The sequence below is a fragment of the Grammomys surdaster genome, unplaced genomic scaffold (assembly GCF_004785775.1).
Source record: "Grammomys surdaster isolate TR1022 unplaced genomic scaffold, NIH_TR_1.0 125984, whole genome shotgun sequence".
Classification (NCBI taxonomy): domain Eukaryota; kingdom Metazoa; phylum Chordata; class Mammalia; order Rodentia; family Muridae; genus Grammomys; species Grammomys surdaster.
Window position 1 is genome coordinate 52,106 of NW_021620800.1, and position 10,328 is coordinate 62,433.

Below are 10,328 nucleotides of genomic sequence, written 5' to 3' on the forward strand. Positions count from 1 at the left end.
GCTGACAATGAACCACCTGACATTAGATTCCCTGAGTCATATCCAGGTTGGTGAAGTCAATGTGAACCATTTTCATTCTCCTCTCTTCATGGGTTCACTTGCCTGCCTGGACAACTACAGGGTAGCTTCCCTCAAGGGTGGTGTAATGGCTATTCCTGGTTGTCAACTTGACTATATCTGGAATGAACTACAATCCAGAATTGGAGGGCTCACCTGTGATCCAGATCTTGAGGCTTGAAGACAAGTTTCTAACCTGAATCTTAGCGTGGAGATATTGAGGCATAGTGACTATGAAAAGCTTAGGCCCAGGCAAGGTAGTACCCACCTTTAGTCCTAGGAGACTAAGACAAGGAGATCTCTGAATTCAAGGTCATTCTGGGACAAAACAAGTCCCAGATCCAGGTGTGGTGGTATACACCTTTAAACTGGGCCACACCTTCTTCTGGAGACCTACATAAGGACATTGGAAGAAGGAAGATTCATTCTTCTCACCTGCTTGCATTTACTTGCCAACACATCTGCTGGAACTCACTTCTACAGAAGACTAACTGAAACAACTAGCCTCGTGGACTGAGCATCTACTAGATTCTTGGACTTCCCATCCACAGCTGACCATTGTTGGGTTAATTGGACTACAGACTGTAAGTCATCACAACAAATTCCCATATTATATAGACTATCCATAAGTTCTGTGGCTCTAGAGAACCCTGACTAATACAGGTGGGAACTCTACTGGGACAGGAGCTTTAAGCAGAAACCATAGAGAAATGATGCTTGCTGACCAGATCACAGTCAGCTACCTTTCTTACACAGCCCAGTTGGGCTGAGTACTTCTAAATCAGTTATCACTTTTAAAAAATGCCCCCCAAATAAATAAATAAATAAATAAATAAATAAATAAATAAATAAAGCCCCACAGACAAACTCACAGGCTAATTGGCTGGAAGCCACTGTGTAACTGTTCCTCTTCCAAGGTGTGTAAAGCCAACTGCCAAGACTAGCCATCACCTATCTTATACTCACATGCACACACAAGTTAAATAAAATAAAAAAAGCAGAGAAATTTATAAGTTCAATAGAAATCAGAGGTGGGGGTGGGGGTTATTTTTACATGTGAGAACCAGAGAATGCTATCTCCTTTCTAGTATAATAAATACTCATACACTGAAGACTTAGTGCTGACTTAAGAAGACCTAGAGTTGTTGATTTATTCACAAATCATTGGTCACAGCGGGTCTCTAGTGAGTTGCAGGGAGCCTCCCAGCCTGGAGCGGGTTGAAACGGGACAGAGTAGGACTCTGGTGTGGCTTTAAAGACTGATAGCCTTCGGATGTTCTAGCTCTCTAATGATACTGAAATGCTGATAATAACTTCTAAAAAAAAAAAAAAAAAGAGTCCTAAAAATCGTTCTTGCTCTTTCAGAGGATAAAAAGCTGCTGGCTTAGGCGATTGCCACCTGTAGCCTAACATCAGGAGATTAAGTAATATGGCCTTTGTTCTATCTCAGCAGGAACTGCGCGGCTCTAACTTTCAGCCTGCTAGTAGATGTCACAGGAAGAAAAGGGGACACTTTGAAAAGTGATTGTAGCATTGAGCGCTATGGACGCCTATGAGCAGGTCCAGAAGGGCCCCCTGAAGCTGAAAGGCATTGCGGAGCTCGGAGTGACAAAGCGGAGGAAGAAGAAGAAGGACAAAGACAAGGCCAAGATGCTGGAGGCCATGGGGACGAGCAAGAAGATAGAGGAGAAGAGGCACTGCCTGGACAAGCGCACGCCGGCACAGGCGGCCTTCGAAAAGATGCAGGAGGAGCGTCAAATGGAAAGAATCCTGAAGAAGGCGTCAAAAACCCACAAGCAGAGAGTGGAGGACTTCAACCGACACCTGGACACACTCACCGAGCACTATGACATTCCCAAAGTCAGCTGGACCAAGTAACCTGCCCCAGGTGCAAAAAGCAGACAGCCAGGCTGACTGTTGCTTCCCTCTGTGTTTTCTAGAATGTTTTACATCTGGCTGGTGCGTCTGCTGAGACCAGGCTTTCTGAAACTTGATTAAAGTCAGGCTGTCCTTTCACTGGGTTTTGGTTTTTCAGTAGTTCCCTTTCCTATTTGGACAGCAACATTATAGATTGACATGCTGAGGTCATTTCTGGTTGAAGGCCATGGAAGGATGGTCACCTTCCCACACTCATTGTAACATCTGTCTTCACTTATACCGCAATGCCAGGACAGGAGGCTCCTGTATGTGGACCACCACAGAAGCTCCCACAACACTACTCCATTTTGGGCCACCTGGACATCAGATTGCATCTGCAACACCACCTGAAGCAAGGGCGGGACACAGGACACAAATCTCTAGCACATAGCCTGTCCCACAGTGTTGTAGTAATTATATAAAAATCAGCCACTGGTCTAGCCTACTTTCTAAGCTGCAGTGGCTCTGCCTAGCTCAGTCGCCATGTTTCTCGGCTGGAGACCACATGCGCGCCCACAGCTAGAAACACCAGCCCTGCCACCCATGAGAAGGCTGTCTCTGCAAGGCTGGGCCTTGCCCAGACCATCCCGCCATCCACACAGGCCCAGTAGGAAAATGAGACTCTAATGCTTAAATTATCCAAAAGCTTATATATTTGGTAATGATCAGTAACAAGATGTCCATACAATCAGAAGTGTAACCCAATACCCAACCTAGATATACCAACTACCTTTGACTGCTACAGGCACGTGAACATCTGCCTCCATCGCTCCTACATTTCTCCTTTCTAATTCCTCTTCTTCCTTTTCCTCTTCCTACTCCTCTTCCTCTCCTTACTCCTCCCACCTTAGCTCCTCCTACACCACAGTTCACCTGGTGGATGGCTATGGCAGATGTTGCTAATCTCTATTCTTAATGATGGCATCTGAGTTTCTAAGCATGTGGTATGAGCCTGGTTAGCATTCCTGGTCTAAGGACATCAAATGCTAGAAGTGGTCAGGGCAAAGTGCCAGCAGACGTGGTTCCCCAAATCTGATGCTGCAGAGCTGTGGCATTTGAGGGTCTAAGTGGACCACTTGAAGAATATATATATAATATTATATATAATATATATAATATATATATATATGTTTATTATATAATGTGCATTGTATGAGCGCACGTGTACATGTGCACATGTTTAGAGGAGAACTTGAAGGATTGACTCCTTCCACCATGTGGATCCTGGAATCCAATCTCAGGCTGTGAAACTTGGCTGCAAGTGACTTTACCCACTGAGTTGTCACAGTCCAGATGACATGTTTATTCCACCTGTGTTCACACCTGAGGGAGATGGTGTGTGCATTCCTTGTCTCAAGGATTTAGGAACATTTTGAATTTGGGGGATTTTTCCAGATTTGGGGAACATAATGATTTTTGTAATACGTAATGAGATGTTGCAGTGACTGTTACAGGTTTGCATACATTTGATTTCTGTTTGATTTGCCCTGTGCACACAGCCTAAAGTAATTTTATATTATTTTTTCTGTCTTTGAGCATAGTATACAAAATACACAATTTTTAAAGTATTTTGTGCATGAAAACAAAAAAGAAAATTGATTATAGTGATTTACTAAGTTGTAAAAGTTTCCTATGAACATCTAAAAAAAAAAAGGGGGGAGAAACAGAATGAATGAAAAGGGAGGAAAAGAGAAAATTCTTTTCTCTTCTCTTTGTCCTCAGTACTTTTACATCTTTTAGAATGCATGGTCACATGGTAAAAGTTCATCACAAATTCACACATAAAATTCAAATCATAAATAGAAATAGAGAATGTTTACATGCATATCCATTAGGAGTAATTATCAGGCTAAACATGCATTACCTGTCTCAGCTCCATAGGTTCACTGAGAGTTAAAAACCATAACTAGGGCTGGAGAGATGGCTCAGTGGTTAAGAGCACTGACTGCTCTGCCACAGGTCCTGAGTTCAATTCCCAGCAACCACATGGTGGCTCAGAACCATCAGTAATGTGATTCGATGCACTCTTCTAGTGTGTGTCTGAAGATAGCTGCAGTGTGTACTCATATAAATAAAAAATAAATAAATTTAAAAAAAAAGATTTAAAAACCGTAACTAAGTTATTAGTGAAGTTTTGTATAGATAAACCCAGTCAATATTTTATCTTCTGTCCTAGTACCTATAATAAATCATTAGTTCCCTTTTTATAACCTTTGGTTAATTGTTTTACAACCTCTTGGAATGTGCTCTGAGGAGGAGGAAGTCTGGTTACTATCTAAGAGCAACTAACTGATGACACTCAAGACTGGCAGAGTTCTCATTGCAGTTTTGACTATCAGAAAAGGACCTAATAGCAGTCCCTTTATAAAAGAGCTTAATAATCATTGATATAATTTTAGGAATTCTTTTTTTTTTTTTTTTTTTTTTTTTTTGGTTTTTCGAGACAGGGTTTCTCTGTATAGCCCTGGGTGTCCTGGAACTCACTCTGTAGACCAGGCTGGCCTCGAACTCAGAAATCCACCTGCCTCTACCTCCCAAGTGCTGGGATTAAAGGCGTGCGCCACCACCACCCATTTAGGAATTCTTATAGGATCATCATTAAGAATTAAGAAGCCATCCATTTGTCTACATAGCATGGCTACAAGACAGTACATCTTTGTATATTGTATCCTGAGAGATAAGGTGTAAGCAGTTCATGCCATGACTTCCTGATACCTGGAAATCGTGTGGGGTTCAAAGGAAAGCTGGCATGGGCTGGGCTCCTTTCCTGTGCTGAGGCAAGGGTTATCACACTTTTCCACTTTGGAACTATAATGCCATTACTTGTTAGCAACCCTGTGTAAAGAGGAATTACAAAAAGTGCCTACTGGATGGAAATTTTCCCTGAGCATCGGGTAGCTGGACAACTTTCTGCTAACCTACAACTCTACCTATAGCTAGGCCAGTTTTGAGCCTGTGATGCCAGCCAGACTGACTCAAAGATTTCCCCTGCACTCCCTCCCTGAGAATACTGCTCCAGTCACCCTGATTTCTATAGCCAATCAGATATGCAGCGTGTGGTCCAATCACAAACACCAGGAAACAATGGAGGGCTGGCTCATTCTGTCTGCCAAAGTGTGGGCTTGGCTCTAAGAGTGAGGGAGGGCAACAGCAAAATGTGCTTTGAACACAGCTGCCTTGACTTGTGAGGAGTGCAGGGGAGAGATCAGAAGCCTGTCGGAGTGAACAAGGGAGGGACTTCCTCTCAACTTTCTTTGTCCCAAATCTATAACATCTCTTTTATCATATTTTTTTACATTTTTGGATTTTAGTTCTTACTTAATTCAGTATATTCTTAGAGTACACATGTGTACTAATATTTTATATTTATGACTCATCGGTAGTTTTATGGTTGAACTTTTTTAAAAGGATGTTTTTCCTTTTATTGAAAATAAACTATTTTCTCAAATAATATATCCTCATTTCAGTTTCCCCTCCCAGTTCCTCCTCTCCCATCCAGATCCACTCCCTTTCTGTCTCTCATTAAATAAGAACAGACTTCTCAGAGTTCACAACCAAACACGATCAAATAAAATGTAATAAGACAAAGCAACAACCATCACAGGGAGGCTAGACAAGGCAACCCAGCAGAGGACAGAAGTCACAAGAGCAAGCACAAAATTCAAAACCCCTGCCATCCACTCTCTCAGGAGTCCCATGAAAATACTAAGCTAATAGCAATAATATATATGTAGAGGACCTGGCACCGATCCTGCAGGCCCTGTGCTTGCTGCTTCAGTCTCTGTGAGTTCATATGAGCCTGACTCAGTTAATTTAGAGGGTCTTGTTCTCCTAGTGTCCTGCATCCTCCCACCCCCCATCTCTTACACTCTTTCTACCTTCTTTTCCACAGACCTTCCTGAGCTCTGGGGGCAGAGATTTGATAGAGGCATCCCACTTATAGGTGTGTGTGTGTGTGTGTAATGATTCTCTCTCTGAGTAATGTCTATCTGTGGGTCACTGTATCTGTTCCTGGAGGAGGAAGCTTCTCTACTTACAACTGAATAAGGCACTGATATATGAGTATAGCAGGATATCACTAGGAGTCATTTTATTGACACTTTTTTTTTTCTTTCCCTAGGTCTCTGGACTATCCAATCTCTGATTCTTGGTCACCCAAGCAGTGTCAGATATGGGTTCCTTCCTGTGGAGTAAGCCTTAAGTCAAATCAGATTTAGCTGGCTACACCCACAAGTTCTATGCCACCATTTTGTTTTTTGTCTTTCCTGCAGGACAGGTTGTAGATCAAAGGATTTTTGTCTAGGTTGGTGTTTATGTTTCTCTTTCGGTAACCTGCAGAGTACCTTCCACCACCAAAACAAAGCAAAGCAAACAAAACAACAACAATAACAACAGGAATCCACTAGAACATAGGGGTGAAGGGTTCTTGTAGGCACCAACTTGACATCTCCATGTTCAATGAGTGATGTGGATGTTGTCCTCAGCAATGGGGCTCCTAAAATTTTAGCAACAGACTGGGTTATTTGGGACCCCTTTTGAACAACAACTCAATTGAATCCAACCCATTCCCAGTACTGGTAGCCTTCTTTGGTGACAAGAGATGGCCAGTTGGGACTCTATCTCCCATCATTAGAAGACTTCATTAGGATCACCTTCATAAAATTTCAGAAGTTTCCACTTCACTAGGTTTCCATATCATCCTTCAAATGCCCCTCAATTTCAGCTGTCTCTCCCAGAATTCCCTATCTCAACCCTTCCCCTCTCCTCCCCACATGGTCCTCCTATTCCATACCCATCCACCCCCAGTCCACCTCTTAAAACAAAACTATTATTTCTTTCCTCCCAGGGAGAGTCATATGTTCCCCTTAGTCCCTTCCTCTATACCTACCCTCTCTGGATCTACCAATTATGGATTATAATCATTTATTTAATGACTAACATCCACATGACTTAGTCAATGATCTATTACTGTGAGAAAAAAACCCACCATGGCAACTCTTATAAAGGAAAGCATTTAACTGGAGCTGGCTTACATTTTCCAGAGGTTTAGTCCATCATAGTAGGAAGCATGATGTCAGGCAGGCAGACATGGTGCAGGAGAGGTAGGTAGTTAAGAGTTCTACACACAGATTGACAGGAAGCAGAAAGAGTAGACACAGGGCCTGATGCCAAGGATCAGCCTGGGCTTGGAGAGGGTTTCTGAGAGAAGGGATGTCTGGGAATGGGGAAAACAAACAACTCAAGGTCAAATCATAGGTCCAGGCTGGCAGCCTATGTTCTGCTTGATATGGCTCCCTAGACAGCTCCCTAGATAGCTCTTCGCTCTGTAGTTGCCTCAAGACAGCTTTTCAGACTGCTCTTTCCCTGTGTTCTGCTCTGCTCTAGACAGCTTTTTCTTGCTATTCTAACAAACTCTATGATTGAGACAGCTAGCTTTCTGCTTGAGCCAGCTCTCTGTATTTGAGACAGCTCTCTCTGGTAGTAAAAATTCTAAAAGCTCTCTGAATAGATCATGGGTTTTCTCACCAAAGCCAGGAAAGTTGCTATAAAACAAACAAACAACCCTCTTAGATCTTTCAACCAAGTCAAAAAATCCTGTTAGAAAAAATTTTAAAGTAGTCCTTTATAACTTTAATTTTTTTCAAACCTTATTTTAAAAAAAAACTGTATAATCATGTATGGTTTATTTAATATAATGATTGTAACCTACAGTACAATAAAGTATCTCCATAACTAGAGAGTGGCATGACATATATTTCCTTAAAATTCTGTAGTGAGTATTTTTATTAAAGGAGCATCAATGTCACTTGATGTTCAAGTAATACCTAGTGCTTTTTAAGATAATGGGAAGAAAGAACATAAAGACAGGGAAAAGCTACTACCCCCAACAGGAAGTCAAGGGACAATTTGGGCGTTTGTTCTTTTGTAGAGGCAGTCTTAACTTTTCATTTCCTTCGTGCTTCAGGGCCACGTGGTGTTATGGTGTGCAGCGCTGGACAAATCGAGGGTACAAGCACACATCTCGGATGTGATGCCTGTTCAGAATCCAGCTGAGAAATCGTTCCAAGCCCAAGCCATACCCTCCATGAGGACATGTACCATATTTTCTCTGATCTGTATACCAGTAATACGGAGCGGGGTCAATCCCTTCCCTTTTATAGCCTTCTAGAATCTTCTCACTGTCCCAGGAGCGCATTGAGCCTCCCACAATCTCACCGACATTGGGCATCAACACATCCACAGATTCAGTAAGTCCAGGATCCTCAGGACAGCGCTGCATATAGAAGGACTTGATGGCCACAGGAAATCGACACAGCAGGATTGGTTCATTAATGGTGTCTGTCATCAGTCTCTCAGGCGCTTCGGGAATATCGTCTCCAAACTCATAGAACGTCCTGTCTTCTTTCTTTACATCGTGCTCCTTCAGCCACTCAATGGCATCTGAATAGTTCATCAGGCGGAAAGGCCGTTTGGGGGGTTTAAAGTTCGGATTGAGGTCATGCACTATGCCCGCCACTGGAGACTTCAAGACTCTGGCCACCACATCAACACTAGGTCCTCTAAGCGGTTAGGAGCTCCTCGAAGGTCAGGAAAGGACACTCGGCTTCCAAGTGAGTGAACTCAGTCAGGTGCCTTCGTGTCCTGGACTGTTCAGCCCTGTATGATTGAGCTACACAAAAAACATCTCCCAAGGCTGGAAGGCAAGTCTCCAGTTACAACTGTGAGGACTGGGTCAAAAATGCTTCTTCTCCGAAATAGTCAAGCTTGAAGAGTGTGGCCCCACCTTCCACCTGCGTCTGCACCAGTGTCGGAGTGGTAACTTCATAGTACCCCCTGTCGAAGAAGTGGTCCCTAAAACACCTGGTGATCATGGACCCTGCTTTCAGGATTTTGTACATGTTCTCTCCCCGGATCATCGTGTGCCGGTTGTTGAGCTGAACGTCCACATCAGACTCCTCGTTGATCAGGTTATCAGCCCCTCCAGCTGGGGCCAGCCCCACCAGTTCCCAGAAGTCACAGCTCAGCTCATGGCCTCCCAGAGCCTGTTTGCCCTTTGGAGTTAGGTTTAGTGTTCCGTATACTGCCACACTACTCTCGGTGGACAAGACTACTCCATTGTAACACTGACACAAGTCATCTACAAGACACACTGAAGATAAACCGTACCATCTCGCAACACCAAAAACATCAAATTCTTTCCTTGCCTGCCGTAACCTGTGGACCCAGCCAAATACCTTTACTCTCTGGCCTCTGTATCCTTCTAATGCACGAATCTTTACACATGCCGGCTCGGGCAGGCTCGGGTCATTTGTAGTGATAATTTTTTTTTGCTTTCTCCAGGTTCTTTTCTCTTCGTAAGTTATCTTCTGTCTCTTTCTTCTCCTGAGAATCACTCTTCATCTGTTCTCTGTGCCACATCTTTTTAATGTTCTTCATCTGTGACTTAGAAATCACATCCCACCTCTCATTTTTCTTTTGTGAATCCACATAAATGGTGGGAAATGGCTCTTTTCCAACTCTCATCAAAGCCTTTAGGCCTGTTTTAAATGGTTTCTCCTTGGTTCCATCCCCTGTTGCGTCATTTCCTTCTCGGTCAGAGACATAGAGCTCTAGTACCATCTCCACAGTCCCTCTGATCACCTCTGAGGACATGGACACTGTACCAATGCCACCTGCTCACCCCAATGTGCACTGAAGGCTTCCTTAACTGAGGCGTTTCAAACCTTATTTTTAATGATGGTTCTTAAACACTGTAGCCTCCCTTTTAGCCCAACAACCACCACAAGTAGTGGAAAAGAAAGGATATGGGGATGCGGAGGGGGCACAGGGTGGATCTATTTAGAAAGGTTCTTTGGAACAACTCTCATCTATACTGTCTGGAAATCGGCAATTCAGTTCACAAGTTAACAGTGGCAGCTCAATCCACTCAAAAACACTTCAGAGATACACACCAGCAGTCCATTTGGTAGAGTTATGGGATAGCAACCATAAACAACCAGTGTTGGTACTACCTAGAGAAACAGCCAGGCCTTACCTTTGGCATAAGTGAGCAAGAAGGATGAGGAAGAATGCCAGAAGTTCTCAGCTGTGTGTCTCTCAGCAAAGTGAAAATCAGTGAAGATGAGAGACCAAATAAGCCTTGCACAGCTAGCTCTATAAGCAAGTGAACCTCAGCCATAGTCATTGTCCATCAAGTCCTCCAAACATCATGTGTCCTCAGCACATGTTTTCCCTCAGCACGTGACTCTGTCTCCACTGCCATCATTCTGCTAATCAGCCCATGTCCAAAGAGGCAGCAAGAAACTGCAGCACACCATCAGAAGTTTTTTTGTTTGTTTGTTTTATTGTTTTTT

The 10,328-nt window shown here is 43.3% G+C and overlaps 2 pseudogenes; one reads left to right on the forward strand and one right to left on the reverse strand.

Moving 5' to 3' along the window:
- The first annotated feature begins 1,590 nt into the window (after window positions 1–1,590).
- LOC114609773 lies at window positions 1,591–1,935 on the forward strand (annotated as a pseudogene).
- Window positions 1,936–7,951: 6,016 nt separating this feature from the next.
- On the reverse strand, window positions 7,952–9,627 carry LOC114609812 (annotated as a pseudogene).
- Window positions 9,628–10,328: the final 701 nt, after the last annotated feature.